General features: G+C 50.1%; 1 long non-coding RNA gene across 2 annotated transcripts in view; it reads left to right on the forward strand.

Moving 5' to 3' along the window:
• The first annotated feature begins 3,104 nt into the window (after positions 1 to 3,104).
• LOC135320696 (uncharacterized) overlaps positions 3,105 to 13,598 on the forward strand; it is a 30,106-nt gene continuing 19,612 nt past the window's right edge. The window contains exons 1-3 of one of the 2 annotated variants that reach the window (XR_010379957.1): positions 3,105 to 3,627; positions 11,051 to 11,203; positions 11,953 to 12,060. This is a non-coding gene — a long non-coding RNA (uncharacterized LOC135320696). The remainder of the gene's footprint in view (positions 3,628 to 11,050; positions 11,204 to 11,952; positions 12,061 to 13,598) is intronic. The other variant, XR_010379958.1, reaches the window with a different exon arrangement.

Raw genomic sequence — 13,598 nt, forward strand, 5'->3', positions numbered from 1 at the left:
TTGACACACTTAAAATATAAAAATTAACATAATGTGATTTTACACACTTGTCTTTAACCCTTTCAGTACTTTCTCAGCCCCTTTTCCATTACACCTGCGTCCCCGCTCCTGACCCGCGCAGTGTACACACCTCCAATCACACGGGGGAAGGGGGACCCGGGCGGTGAGGACCAGGGTCGCGGACACTCACACCCGCATCCCGGCTCCTGACCCTTAGTGTACACACCCCCTATCACACGGGGGAGCGGGGGCCCGGGCAGTGTGGACCAGGGGCACGGACACTCCAGCGGCCCGGATGGACGCGGACACTCACCCGCTCCCGGCGGGCAAGGAGAATAGTCGAAGCGGGCCCGCCAGCGCACCCGTCCCCTCCTGCCCAGCCGGCCGGGACCCCAGCTCGGTCAGGTCCACACACACCCCGGCAGAAAGCGGGCTCAGGCCGTGGGAAACCGGCGTAAGTTCAGACAGCGGGCGGGGAGTGTCCTCCTCCCGCGGACACGCAGGCAGCGCTGTCCTGGAGCCTCCATGGCGCCGCCCGCTCAGTCCTGAGGAAAACAAGCTCAGCCCCCAGGGAAGACGCTGGCTGCTGATGCGAACTGCGCATGCGCACCGCCACCTAAGACACGCTGGCTTCGCGCGCCCCCTGCAGGTCCTCGAGGGCGGTGCAGGATACTCAGAACTCACTGTAGAACACATGACCCCTCCCAGCCAGGATGCTAAATCACTGGAAATCTCAGTGCCCTGGCCTCTTTGTTGATGGCACTGGCGATGCTCTCATCCAGCCATGCCTGCTCTCTTGCCTGACACATGCCTCAGTCCTTGGAATCCCGCCTGAATCAGATTCTGTTCTGGAGGAAGGACAGGTGCAGAAGAATCTCAAAATTCCAAACTTAGAAGATGATCAGGAACCCAAACTCAACTCTGTCAACTCCCTGGGGTCCCCTGAGGAGTGTGGTTTTCTCAGACCATCTGCCCTGTGTCAGGAGCAGACCAAGCCTCAGGTAGCTTAGAGAGACTATCATGCAGCACATGCTTTGGACGGTTCTCAGTTCTGACCTGCATGATCTTGAGACCCTTTTGTAACTCCTAACACTGTTTTCTCATACCTATAGTGATGGTTATTGATGACTGAGTTAATCCTCTTACAATGCTGAGGTGCTGTTGTTCCTTGGATAACCGAATATTTTGAAGGGATCAACTGTTTATCACTTCCCCCTAATTAAGTATGTTTTTAAAACTAGAAATGTTTCAGGGGGCACTCAGGTCCTCCTCTTGCACCAGTTCCTGGTGTTGGCAGTTTCTGCTCTGAGCTCCAGATCCTGATCCTGCCGGTGGTCTATGGTGATGCCAGTGTGTGCATGCTCTTCCTTGTGCACTGGTGTGGAAAGGAGGCAGCCCTTCCCCTACATGAGGCTGCAACATGCTGACATTCAAAGCAGGCACAATGAAGAATCAGCTAGAGTTCCCGGTACCAGCTGTCCCAGGTAGAAACATCATTTTCACCACAGTGTTCCTGTGCTCCTATCAGGCCTTCACTACTCCCAGCAGGCCATGCATGAGCAATGTGACAGGTGACTGCCTGTCCCAGCACAGCATGGTGGTGATGATCCCACTTTATCTGTTTGTCTTTGGAGTGTCCCCACACCTCTCTGAGCTTCACTTTGCTCTTCTCACAGGCAGGCTTGTACAGGCATGAACCTCACAGGATTATGGTAGGTAGTCATGGTAGCTGCTCACCCATTGGCAGGCTCTGCCGAGAGGGCTGCTGGGAGTGCTGTGTGTCTTCACACTTGTCCTTCACTCTCCCCAATGAAAACACTATTGGCCTTATCCTTCCCTGGCCTGTGGCCTTTCTGTGTTTGCAAAAGAACATGGAAACAATCTGTTTGCAAAGAAGTTTTGAGGTTCTGTCCATCTGGTCCAGGAAATGCTGACTCTGCTAGATGTGCTGTTGGGTGAGCTCTCATGGGAGAGGCTTGGGCAGGATTTCCCTTGGCAATAAGCTGCCCCACCCAGGCCTTTCCATGATCCAGACTCCTGGGACCAGGGTGCAAATCCCCAGCTCCCCACTTGTCAACAATGTGACCTGGGCAACTTTCTCAAACCCAAGCTTTTTCCAACCAACGTCATCAGAGATGGGGGATAACAGGATGTCCTGCACAGAGTGTCTGTGCAGATTAAGTGAGGTAGAACAGACAGAACAGTGGTGGGGCCTGGCCCATTGGTTGGCAGAAGGGAGCTCACCATGTGCAGCTTTTTCCGCGGGTCACCCAGCAATCTGCCCAGAGGCTTAGCCACTCCATCACTATCATGTATCTGAAGTCCACTTAACCACATGGGAGAGAAACAAACACATATTCTGAGTGTAGCTGCCACAGGAAAAAGTGCATCTGAGCGGGGAGTAATACCAGAGGGTGATCAGGATGGTGGAAGATGCCCCCTTGGATTGAGCAGAGTGGAGCTGCACTCTGGAGCCTGGGGTTAGTGAGGATGGGCATGTAGAAATGCCCCTCTCCTTTACCCATCAATGCTGTGTCCTGCGGGTACTGAGTCCCACAATCGGTGTGCTGCTAGTGCCCTCAGCACAGAGAAAAACCCAGGGGTTCCCACAAGGCTTCGGCCACGTCCTCTGCTTCCTGAACTCCCATTCTGGTGACCGCACCTGGGATGCAGAAATGAGGTGAGGCAGGGGCTTGTGCTGTCAACACCACTGCTCTACCCTGGGAATCTGACACACAGTAGGTGCACGGTAAGTCATTGTTGAATGAACAGCAATACTGGGTCAAGTTTCTGTGGGTGTCTGTGCCCCCAGATCAGGGACCCCTCAGGGCCCACCTCACAAGTGACATGAAAATAATAATGCCACCAGGAGCAATAAGAGTTGCTCAGAATAAGTGGGCTTTTCCAAGCACTCTCCACCTGTTGCAAAGGCCTCCCAGCAGGGAAGGGGGCTGTCAAGGGCAACACTGCACTCTCCACTGTAACAAGGAGAAAGCCAAGGGCCACAGAGAGGAGTGCCTTTCCAGTGTCACTGCTCACTTTCCCACCTTTTGGGAGACTGGGAGTCTTTTCTACTACATTCTGGCTCTGAAGCCCCAATATTGTTTGGACATGTCTCCCTCCCTGGAGCAGGGAACCACTAAGTGTCCTGTCACTTGTCACCAAGCAGTCAGGCTCATTTCAGCTCATTGTGCCACCTGCAGTTTGTGCTAGTAGCAGGATCCTCTGGGAGACATCACACTCTCCCAACCTGAAAACAGGTGAACAGCTCACAGGTTTCCTGGAGAGGATGGTCACATGGCCTTGATCTGGCCAATCAGCATTTTCCATCCTCCCTGGCCACTGTGATTGGCTCAGGGCTGGGCACCAGCCCAATCAGGCTCCACGGAGGTCAGGCCTAGTTGCTGGAATCCTGGGAGCAGAGAAGTTCTATTTCAGTTGGGAGTTGAGGGGTGGTGATGTCAGCCTGTGGCAGTTGGTGACTATCTTGCTCTCGTAAAGGCAGAGCCATGTGAAGATGACACCAGTGGCAGAGCCCAGAGGTGGGGAAAGATGACTTCTGCTGATGTCACTGAGCACCAGGTACAGCCCTGCCTGAAGCTATCTCCCTGTGGATGTCTCAGTTAGGTAAGTCATTCTCTCCTGCCCTGTTTGCTTCTTTAAGCCACTTTTGTTTTCTGTCACTGGTTTTAAGAAAAAGTTTGACTATTCCTTCAAGCTGGCTAAATGGAGACCCTGGAACTGCAACAGTGTGGTGACAGGCAACAATGTGGCTAATAGACTCCAGAGGCCTCTGTTCAAACAGGGGATTGTAAATGACAAGGGAGAGTACACATGGCCTCAGTGAACAGACTTGCTAGTGGTAGCTCGCAGTTCCTGGATATTAGAGTGCATGCACTCAGCCAAGTCTCAGCCCTGCTCTCACACCTGCTAACCCATACATCTCCTCTCCCACCTGCCTGGCCTAGGGGCCTGGACACCCCCAGGCACCTGAAACAGCCCAGGGCTTTGTGTTGTAATTTACACAGGCTGCCCCTACTTCTGAGGGTGAGGGTGACTGGGTTCCAGTTTACAGAGAAAACAGACTAGACGGTCTCACTGGTGAGCTGTGGGGGTGGGACCCCAATCTACCATCTGACCTATGACTTCAGAGTGGACAGCCTCCCCACCCTCAGCCAGGATGCTTGCTAAGCCTAGGGGCTCAGGAGTCCTGCTCCCTCCAGCACCCCTCCTGGAGGTGAGAGTGGGGGGGGCTCTGCCCTATACAACATTCACCCCTGCAGGGGCACACGTGTGACCTCACAGTCTGTCATCCCTTCCTTATGACCTGGACCTCCTTGGCAGGGCATGAGAGGTGCCTTGATGTGTGAGAACTGCAGTTCATGGGTGCACATGTGGGCAGGTGCACCATGACTGAGAGGACAGCACCCCAATTTAAGCCCCCTGCATGCTCAGATGATTACATCCTGGAATTGAGGGGTTCCCAGGAGTCAGGTGGCCAATTCTGGCCTTAGGGGCAAATTCTTTTCACCCAGGAGGCTAATTTTTAAATTAAATTACACATTTACAATTCAATAGTCAAGCCCCTTTCTCAGCAGCCTTGTAGCCTCTCAGCTTTTACCTCTCGCTGTGACCATGTTCTTAGCTTCAAATTGAGTGCCATTATGGACATGAACATATCCCTGTCATGTGTCACCTTCAGAGTAAGGGGCCACCCAAAACTCCCCTCCCTTCCCCTTGTCGATACCTCCACACAGGGAGTAGGGCCCTTTCGATGCAGTTGTGCAAATGTGTGAGCTAAGGGTTTAGAATGACCAGGCTAGGAGGGGTCTGCCCCACATGGCATGGCAGGTGGGCTGGCAGGGGGTGATGGTTCACTTGTAAAACTCAGCTGGTGTCAGGCAGCGACAACAGACTGGCAGCCAAGGGCTCAGCTGGTGAAGAGTAAGCGGATTAAATGTGTTCACCCAGACGCCTCGGGGATGGCAGCCCTGGAGTAAGACTACAAGTGAGGAAGGTGGAGGGTCCCCAGTGCCTGGACCTCCACCTTGTAAAAATCAGGACTGAGATGTGGCTTTGAAATCAGAACACTGGAGTTCAAAGCTTCCCCCACCACTTGGTCAATAATTCAAAGCAAATGAGCCTCAGTTTTCTCATGTGTAAAATCGGAACATTGAAGCCTCTCCCTCTGAGGGTGTGGAGGGAAGTAAATGCGGTGACAGCAGAGCACAGGAGCTGTCTGGGCTGAGCCTGCACACAGGCAGGCCGTTGTTGCTGCCATGACCACCGTCTTCCAGGGCAGGGTCTGCACACTCTCCCTGTGAAGGTCCAGACAGTAAACATTCTAGGCTTTGAGGGACCTACAGTCCCTGTCACAACTACCACCCTCTGCTGTTGGAGGGCAAAGGCAGCTCCTGCAGTAGGTAGTCCAGGCTCGCACCCCCGCTTCCTGGGATAAGTATTCCTGAGATACAATTGTCACATAACTTTGCTGGCTTTAGGTGTGCAGCATAATGGCTTGTTACATGTGCATATTGTGAAATGATCACTGCATTAAGTTTACTTGACGTCTGTCATTACACATATTCACACCCTATTTTCCTTGTGATCAGAAATTTTAAGAGGTACTCTCTTAACAACTATCATATGCACAGTGCAGTGTTGTTAACTACAGTCACCTTGCAGTACATTATGTCCCCAGGACTTGTTTATCTTCTAACTGAAAGTTTGTACATTTTGATTATCTTCCCGTATTTCAATCACCCCCTGACTCACCTCTGGCAACCACCAACCTGATCTCTGTTTCTATGGGTTTCGGTTTATTTTATAGATTCCACATGTAAGTGAGATCATAGGTATTTGTCTTTCTCTGTCTTATTTATTTCACTTAGCATAATACCCTGAAGGTCCATCCAAGTTGTCACAAATGGCAGGATTTCATTTTTATTAATGTCTGAATAAGATTCCATTATATATACATATATATGCGTCACGTTTTCTGTATCCATTCATCTGTTGATGGACACTTAGGTTGTTTACATATCTTGGTTATTGTAAATAATGATACAGTGAACGTGAGGGTGCAGTTGTCTCATTGACATAGTGATTTCATTTCCTTTGGATATATTCCCAGCAGTGGACTTGCTGGATCATATGGAAGTTCTAATTTTAAATTTTGGGGGAGTCTTCTTACTCTTTTCCAGAGTGATGGCACCAATTTACATTCCCACCAACATTGCAGAAGTTTCCCTTTCCTTCACACCACCACCATCACTTGTTATCTCTTGTATTTTGATGACACCCACCCTGACAGGTGTGAGGGGATATCTCATTGTGGTTTTGATTTGCATTTCCCTGATGGTGAGTGATGTTGAGCACCTTTTCATGTACCTGTTAGACATCTGTGTGCCTTCTTTGGAAAAATGTCTATTCAGTTCCTCTGCCCACTTTTTAAATCAGATTGCTTGTTTTTTTTGCTGTTGAATTGTAAGAGTTATTTATATGTTTTGGGTGTTAACCCCTTATCAGATACATAGTATGAAAATACTTTCTCCCCTTCTGTCTGTTACCCTAACCTCTGCTTTCTGGATGACAGGGGTCCAGGCACTTGGGAATCTCTGCTTCTCACATGTTTCCAATGGTGGGTGGGTGAGGGCTGTGTTCTGATAAAACTGTGCACAACCGTGGGTCACTACCCCTTCTTTTAGAAGGTGGGCTCTGAAGAGTGCAGTGTGGGCAGGGATGTTTCCCTGAAGTCATCATTTGGATGGTCATGTGCCCTGGAACTCACATCTTCTAGCCCGGATGTGATGGGGGAATTTGCAAAGGGAGGACCTTGCAGTTAAGTGACTGACCAGGTGTTCTTGTGTCTTGTTGGAAGCACCTGGAAGAAAAGTTGTGTGGAACAGGGACTCCTCCAGGTCACAAGGCTCATTTCAGGCTTCTGGGATGCAGAGACCTGCTCTGAGCCACTGTCACTGAGGAGGGAAGTGCCTCAGGCAGGAGGGAGGGGTTGCTGGATTTCACTTGCCCTGTTTGTCAAGTATCAGCTCTGGTGATGTGTGGAACATGGGCTTAGCTTTGGGCATGTAAGAGGAGAGGTTCCTGGGGAAGGGCTGGCTTTTTCCTCTGATTGAGGTCCTACTGTGTGCCAAGCACAGCAGTCCTCTGAGTCAGAGCTGGAAAGCCAGGCACAGAGAGGTCAGGGAGTTTCCAGGTCACACAACATTAGGGGCATCATTAGGGTCTGATGCAGACCTGACGCCCAGCCTATATTCTCTCTCCTTTCCCAGGGCCATCATGATCCCACATGTCAGCATCACCCAGAGAGGCCCAGGTATGGGCACTGGGACCTTTCCTGCCTAACATGCCAGGAGCCTTAAGAGGGAGGACAAGACACTTCCTGAGTCCATGATGCCCAGAGGCTGCTCTCAACGAGAGGCCCAGCACACACTATTGGATGAATCCTAGCTCAGTCCTGAGTCACTCTGTCCTCCCTGCCTCATTTCTTCTGCCCACATGGGGCTGGAAACAGCAGCCACTTCACAAGGGTCTAAGGAACCTCCAGGATCCTGGAAGCAGCACCCTCACACAGGGAGCACGGTGGGGTCAGCCTCCATTGTCTCCTTAACTTTTCGTCACCTCTTTGCTGGATGAGGAGCCCTAGCGGGGCCCTGGCTTGTCCCAATTCTCACCACAGATCAGGGTTCAGCAGGGGGTGGTGTCCAGGCTGGACTCTGTCCTCTGCCCCTTCTGGGCACCCTCATTCCCCACAACTTGGCTGCCTGGACACTGTCTTCCAGGGGCCACTCTGTGCCTCCCACACCTACCTAGCATCCACCCACCCTGGGTTACTCCATCGCCCTCTGGCCCTTGGACACACACCTCCGTGTTTAGTGGAAATGAGGTGACGGACATGCTGGGCCTCCTGGACAGTCTGGGGGAGCCTGATATCCCCATCCTGCCCACCGCCCCAAGAGCCCAAGTTGGGGAGAGGGTGTGCCTCCATTCATACTCTGATTTGCTCAGATTCTCAGCATCTAATTTGCTGGGTGGATATGGAGGCAGAGGGATGATGTAAAAGCAGGAGACCTGGACAGCACAGCATGAGAAGGGGGCTAGCCCAGGCTGGTCTCATAACCCCCTTAGCCTTGGCTTTCTCATCTTTAAAGTGGGACAGACTATTTTGAGTTGAGCAGGATCCTTACCCATAGCCAGGCACTGTCCTACACGCATAAGAGATCACTGACTCCTCATGAAAATCTGTGGGGCAGGGACAGGCGTTATCACCCATTTCTGCAGAAGTAACTGAGGCACAGGGAGAACAGGGGAGGTGACCACTCCAGATTACAGAGCCCAGGCCATCTGGTTCCAGTGTCCAGGCTCATGGTCAGTGCCCACTCTGGGTTTCCTTCCTCCCTTCACCCTCCACTGGGACCCATGGCTGCAGCCTCATCTCAGTGTGATTGTTCATGGGGAGCAGGATGGGGGCTCTGATGGCCCGTTTCTCTGAGCACTGCTTTCCCAGAAGGCTCAAGGGGTTGACTGTATTCACTACTGGACACCCAGGCCTGGGCCCAGGCCAGCCACACTGCAAGGCCTGAGTCAATGATTGTTGAGTGAATACCTGAACCTCTGCATGTACCTGCATGTTGCTCCCATTTCCTCATCTCCACAGCTGGCTATCTGGCCAACACCTTATGTCATCAGGCCTCAGCCAGGGACAGTCAAGGGGACCAGAGCTGCTCATCTGGGGACAGGGAGCCTCAGGGGCCCTGTCTGTCCCAAGTATCTCCTGGGCCAATTCACATGGAAGCCCAGCCAGCTTCCAGGAACAGCAATCAGGTCCCAATCCTAGGGGTGTAGAGTAGGTCTTGAGGGGTGTTTCCTGAGACTGACTTTGTGTATGAAGTCGTCCTGGGTGTCAGGCTGCTTTCAACCTCCATTCCAGGCCCACACCCCTGCTGGCAGCATTGAGCTAGTAATAAAGGACACAGGCCGTGGGGCCAAGGCTATAGCAGGGCTCTGCTCCCTCTCTGTGGCTCAGTGTCCTCATCTGTAACAGAGAACTAGTAACAGGGCCAAGGGAGGGCTCACTGAGACCCTCCTCTGTAGCTTTGGTTGGACACTGCCCTCCCTCTGCTCAGTGCCCTTCTCTGTAATAGAGAACTAATAACATTTTTCTTAGCCCCTTTTGGCCCCATTTTTCTGAGTCTCTTTCCACATTGGGCCCAGGGCTTTCACAGAGATCACAGACTTGGGAGGTAATCAGAGTGTGGTCTCAGCCCTAGTGGTCCCAACTGAGGCCAGAGGAACTTCAGGAGGGGTGGGAATCCAGAAGTGCTTCATGGAGGAGGTGAGATCTGAGCTGTGTCCCCAAGGATGAGCTGTCATCCAGCTGAGGCCTGGCACTGAGCAGGACCCATGTACATGGTGAATGAGGGTGTGAATGAATGAATGGGCACCCCTCTAACAGAGAGTGAGGGGGAAGTCCCCCAGGCCAAAGCAGGAAACACAGGGCACCCTGGGGGAGCAGAGGGCGGGGCTGCAGTGTGATGCCTGCCTCACCCTTTATGGGTGTCTTGCCTCCACTTTAGCCTGTGTTCTGGTGGATTGGGAGCCCTTGCCTCTCCTCTGCTCCAGGATCCTACTCTTCATTCCCAGCAACACCCACCTTTGTCACCTCAGTGTCCCCAAGTGGACCTGGACCTGTCTTGTGGGAGATTGTGAAGAGGGATTTGGTGTGCAGCCCAAGACTGAAGTGGGAGGGAGAGGATAATAGGGACCTCCAGAGGGGATCATGGGCTGGGGGAAATCGGAGGGGTGGGGAAGGCAGAGACTCAGGGCTGAAGGATCCTGCTAATGGTGGCTCCTTCACAAGGGGCTTCACAGGGAGGAAGCATTCATGGGGTAAAGGCAGAGCTCAGTTTGGGGCTCGCTGACATGGAACAGCTCATCACAGAGACGTCCAGAGGAGCTGGATATAGGGAACAAAGGTGCCACTGATATCAGGGTCAGAGCCTGAGACCCAGATGAGGTGGGGTGGTGGTGCAGGGGAAGGGGCTTGAGGATGTCAAGATGTTCATTCATTGGGGTCCTCAGGGTGGGGACCTTCATGTTCATTTCACAGCCACCTGGTGCCTGACAGAGCTATGCTTAGGGAGGTCACTGAGTAGACACGTGCTGACAACCTAGATTCTCCTGTTTTCACATAAAGTCCCTGGTGTGAAGCCAGGTGGCACTCTTTAGAGTCATACACCCTCACCCCTGGGCTCTCTGTGTGCCTAGAGCCCAGTGGCACCTTACCTCCCACTCCCCACTGCAGGACCCTTTGCACACCTGCATTTCCACAAGCTATAAAACATCTTCTCTTGCTGTGTGTTTACCCTATGAAAACTCATTGCCCTAGGAAGAGAGGCCTCACATCCTGCCCTTATTAAAGTGGTAAAGCCTGTTGTTCAGAGAAGCCCCTGACAGATCTCACAACCAACCAGGTACCTGTGCATGAATTGATCATGCAGCCCCCTCCTCCTTGTGTGAATAGCACCCCCCCAATAACAGACCCCACACACTCAACCTTGGCGCTTGTGTAGGCACCTCTTGCCTGTGTGGCCTGATGTTGCCTATAGCAGTGTCCCTATTAAACTTTCCTAGACCCTTCTCAGACGCTGGTAATTCTTTACCAACCCAAGTAACTAGCCCGCCATTGTGCCCACAACACCTGAAACAGAATTGGCTAAATTATGCAGATTGATGATGCAGTTTAATTTGCTTTAAAGGTGAAATCAAGGTTTACAAATAAAAGCAACATACGTACTCAAGGCAGGACTAAGAACTCACATGGATAACTAAGACCCTCCACGCGCATCCCACTGTGGCCTCAGGGCCTTTGCGCTGGCTGCTCTTTCAGCCAGGATCTCTCTCCGCCTGCTTCTTGAACACCTTCAGGAATCTGCTCAAATGTCCTCCCTGACCTTATTTTTCTCCATGGAACATATCGCCTCCGGACATTGTGTATATTATACTTAATTTTCTCTGTGTCCCCCACCAGGCTGTCTGCTGCATGAGAATGGAGACCTGCCTGCTTCACTCCCTGCTGTGCCCGGTATATGGAACCCGCCCAACACACAGTAGGACCTCAGCGAATGTGTGACGTGTGTGTGATCACTGTAGGCCACAGACAAAGGTCTTCCCAGCAGTGATGGTAAGAGTCATTCATTCTCTACTTACTGAGCCCTACTGTGCACTGGATACTGACCTGGGTGGGAGGCATGCAGTGGATGAGACACAGTGAGCACACACAGCATGTTAGGAGGGACACGTGCTCTGGAGAGCACACAGGGCTGGGGGAGTGCAGGAGTGGAGGAGAAGAGGGTCAGGTGGAGACAGTGGTGGCAGAAGAGACAGAGAGGTGGGGCCCAGGTCGTGCAGGGCTTGATGGCTCCTGTGAGGGCTTTTCCTCAGGGCAGCGGAACCATGGCTGGGCGTGGAGCAGGGGCCCGGTTCCTGAATGCTAAGCAGGAGATGGAGCAGGTGTCTGCTTTGGAGATGTGCGTGGAAGAGGCTGTCCCTGTAGACTGTGCAGGCAAGGAAGGCTCCTCTGAGGGGGTGACATCTGAGCTGAGCCCTTGTATGGACCATGTTTCCACCTTCTGTAGACTGGATGCTTTCGTCTGCCCTGCAGGCCTATGCAGGACACACCCTGTTCTCAGTCACCTGGGCTTGGCCTCCTGCCTCCATTATGGGCCTTCCCACCCCAGAAGGAGTCCTTCTAGATCTAACACACTACCCCCTCCACTGGACTTGGACTCACACTGAGCCACTGTCCACCTGCCCAACTCACCCAGAGTCAAGTCCAGACACTTGGGGGAGCCCCTCCACCCCAGAGCCCATGAACTTACTCAAATGGCCAGTCCTCAGCCTGCTCACATGCCTCACCCTCCCCTCCTGCAGAAACCCTGTGACAGATCCTGTCCACAGCACCCTGCTCCTCCGATCCTGACCCCAGGCTTTCCCATGGGGTGTGACCCCGCATGGGGTGCAGTCCCCTCCTCCAGTCTGGTGAGTAGAAACTACCTTTTCTTTTTTCTTTTGTTAATATATTTATTTTTTAATTTTTATTTTATTGAGTTATAGTCAGTTTGCATTGTTGTGTCAATTTCCAGCATAGAGCATAATTTTGTCAATTGTGTTTACTCTTTCAAGAAACCATCTCTTGGCTTGATTTTTTCAAATGTTTCTAATATCTCTATTTTATTTATTTCCTCCCTGATCTTTATTATTTCCTTCCTTCTGCTTACTTTTGTTATTTTTTGCTCTTCTTTTTCTAATTCTTTTAGGTGGTAAGTTTGATTGTTTATTGCAGTTGTTCCTCTTTTTTGAGGTAGACCTGATTCTCTCGCTATAAACTTCCCTCTAAGCACTGCCTTTTCTGGATCCCATAGGTTCTGTGTGGTTGTGTTTTCATCATCATTTGTCTCACTGTGTTTTTTTATTTCTTATTGATTTCATCATCCACCCTTTTTTTTTTAAAGTAGTATGTTGTTTAATCTCCATGCTGTCATTTATTTCTCCTTTATTTTTCTGTAGTTAATTTCTAGTTTTATGGTATTCTGTTCAGAAAAAGTTGCTTCAAATATTTTCTATCTTCTTCAAATTGTTAATGCTTCTTTTGTGCCAAAGTATATGATCTATCCTAGAAAATGTGGTACGTGCACTTGGGAAGAATGTATATTCTACTTTATGGAAATATAATGTTCTGAAAATATTAACCAAGACAAATTGTTCTATTTTATCATTTAATTTCTGTGTTGTCTTATTAACTTTATGTATGGAAGATCTGTCCAGTGATGTTAATGGATAGTTAAAGTCTTCTACCATGACTGTATTCCGATCAAATTTTCCCTTTTTATCTGTTATGTATTTAGGTGCTCCTATGTTGGGTTCATATATGTTAATGAGTGTAATATCTTCATCTATGACTCCTTTAATCATTATAAAATGTCCTTCTTAATCTTTCTTTATAATCTTTGTTTTAAAGTCTATTTTATTTGAAATCACTGTTGATATTCCTGCTTTCTTGTCATTTCCATTTTTGTGGAATATCTTTTTCAATCCTCTCACTTTCAATCTATGTGTGTCCTTCTCCCTAACGTGAGTCTCTTGTATACAGTGTATTGTAGATACTTGCTTTATTATCCACTCTGCACTCTATATCCTTTGATTAAAGCATTTAGTCCATTGACATTTATAATAAATATTGATACATATGTGTTTATTATACTTTGAACTTTGTTTTGCAGTTGATTTTGTATTTCCTCTTTGTTCCTTTCATTTTCTTTTTGTGGTTTGATAATTTTCCTTTTTATTATCTTGGTGTCTTCTTAGTTTTGTGACTCTATTGTAACTTTTTGGCTTGTGGTTACCCTACTTTGTACATATATTAACCCATTACTATATCTGTTTGTTTTAAACAGATAGTAATATAAGCTCAAACTCATCCTACCAAGAACAAAAGAGAGAGAGAGAGAGAGAGAAACCTGTACATTTTCTTCTTCGCCTCCCCCACCCTTAATGATTTAGTTGTCCTCTTTTATGAT

Source organism: Camelus dromedarius, unplaced genomic scaffold, assembly GCF_036321535.1.
Source record: "Camelus dromedarius isolate mCamDro1 unplaced genomic scaffold, mCamDro1.pat HAP1_SCAFFOLD_114, whole genome shotgun sequence".
In the NCBI taxonomy this organism is placed as follows: Eukaryota; Metazoa; Chordata; class Mammalia; order Artiodactyla; family Camelidae; genus Camelus; species Camelus dromedarius.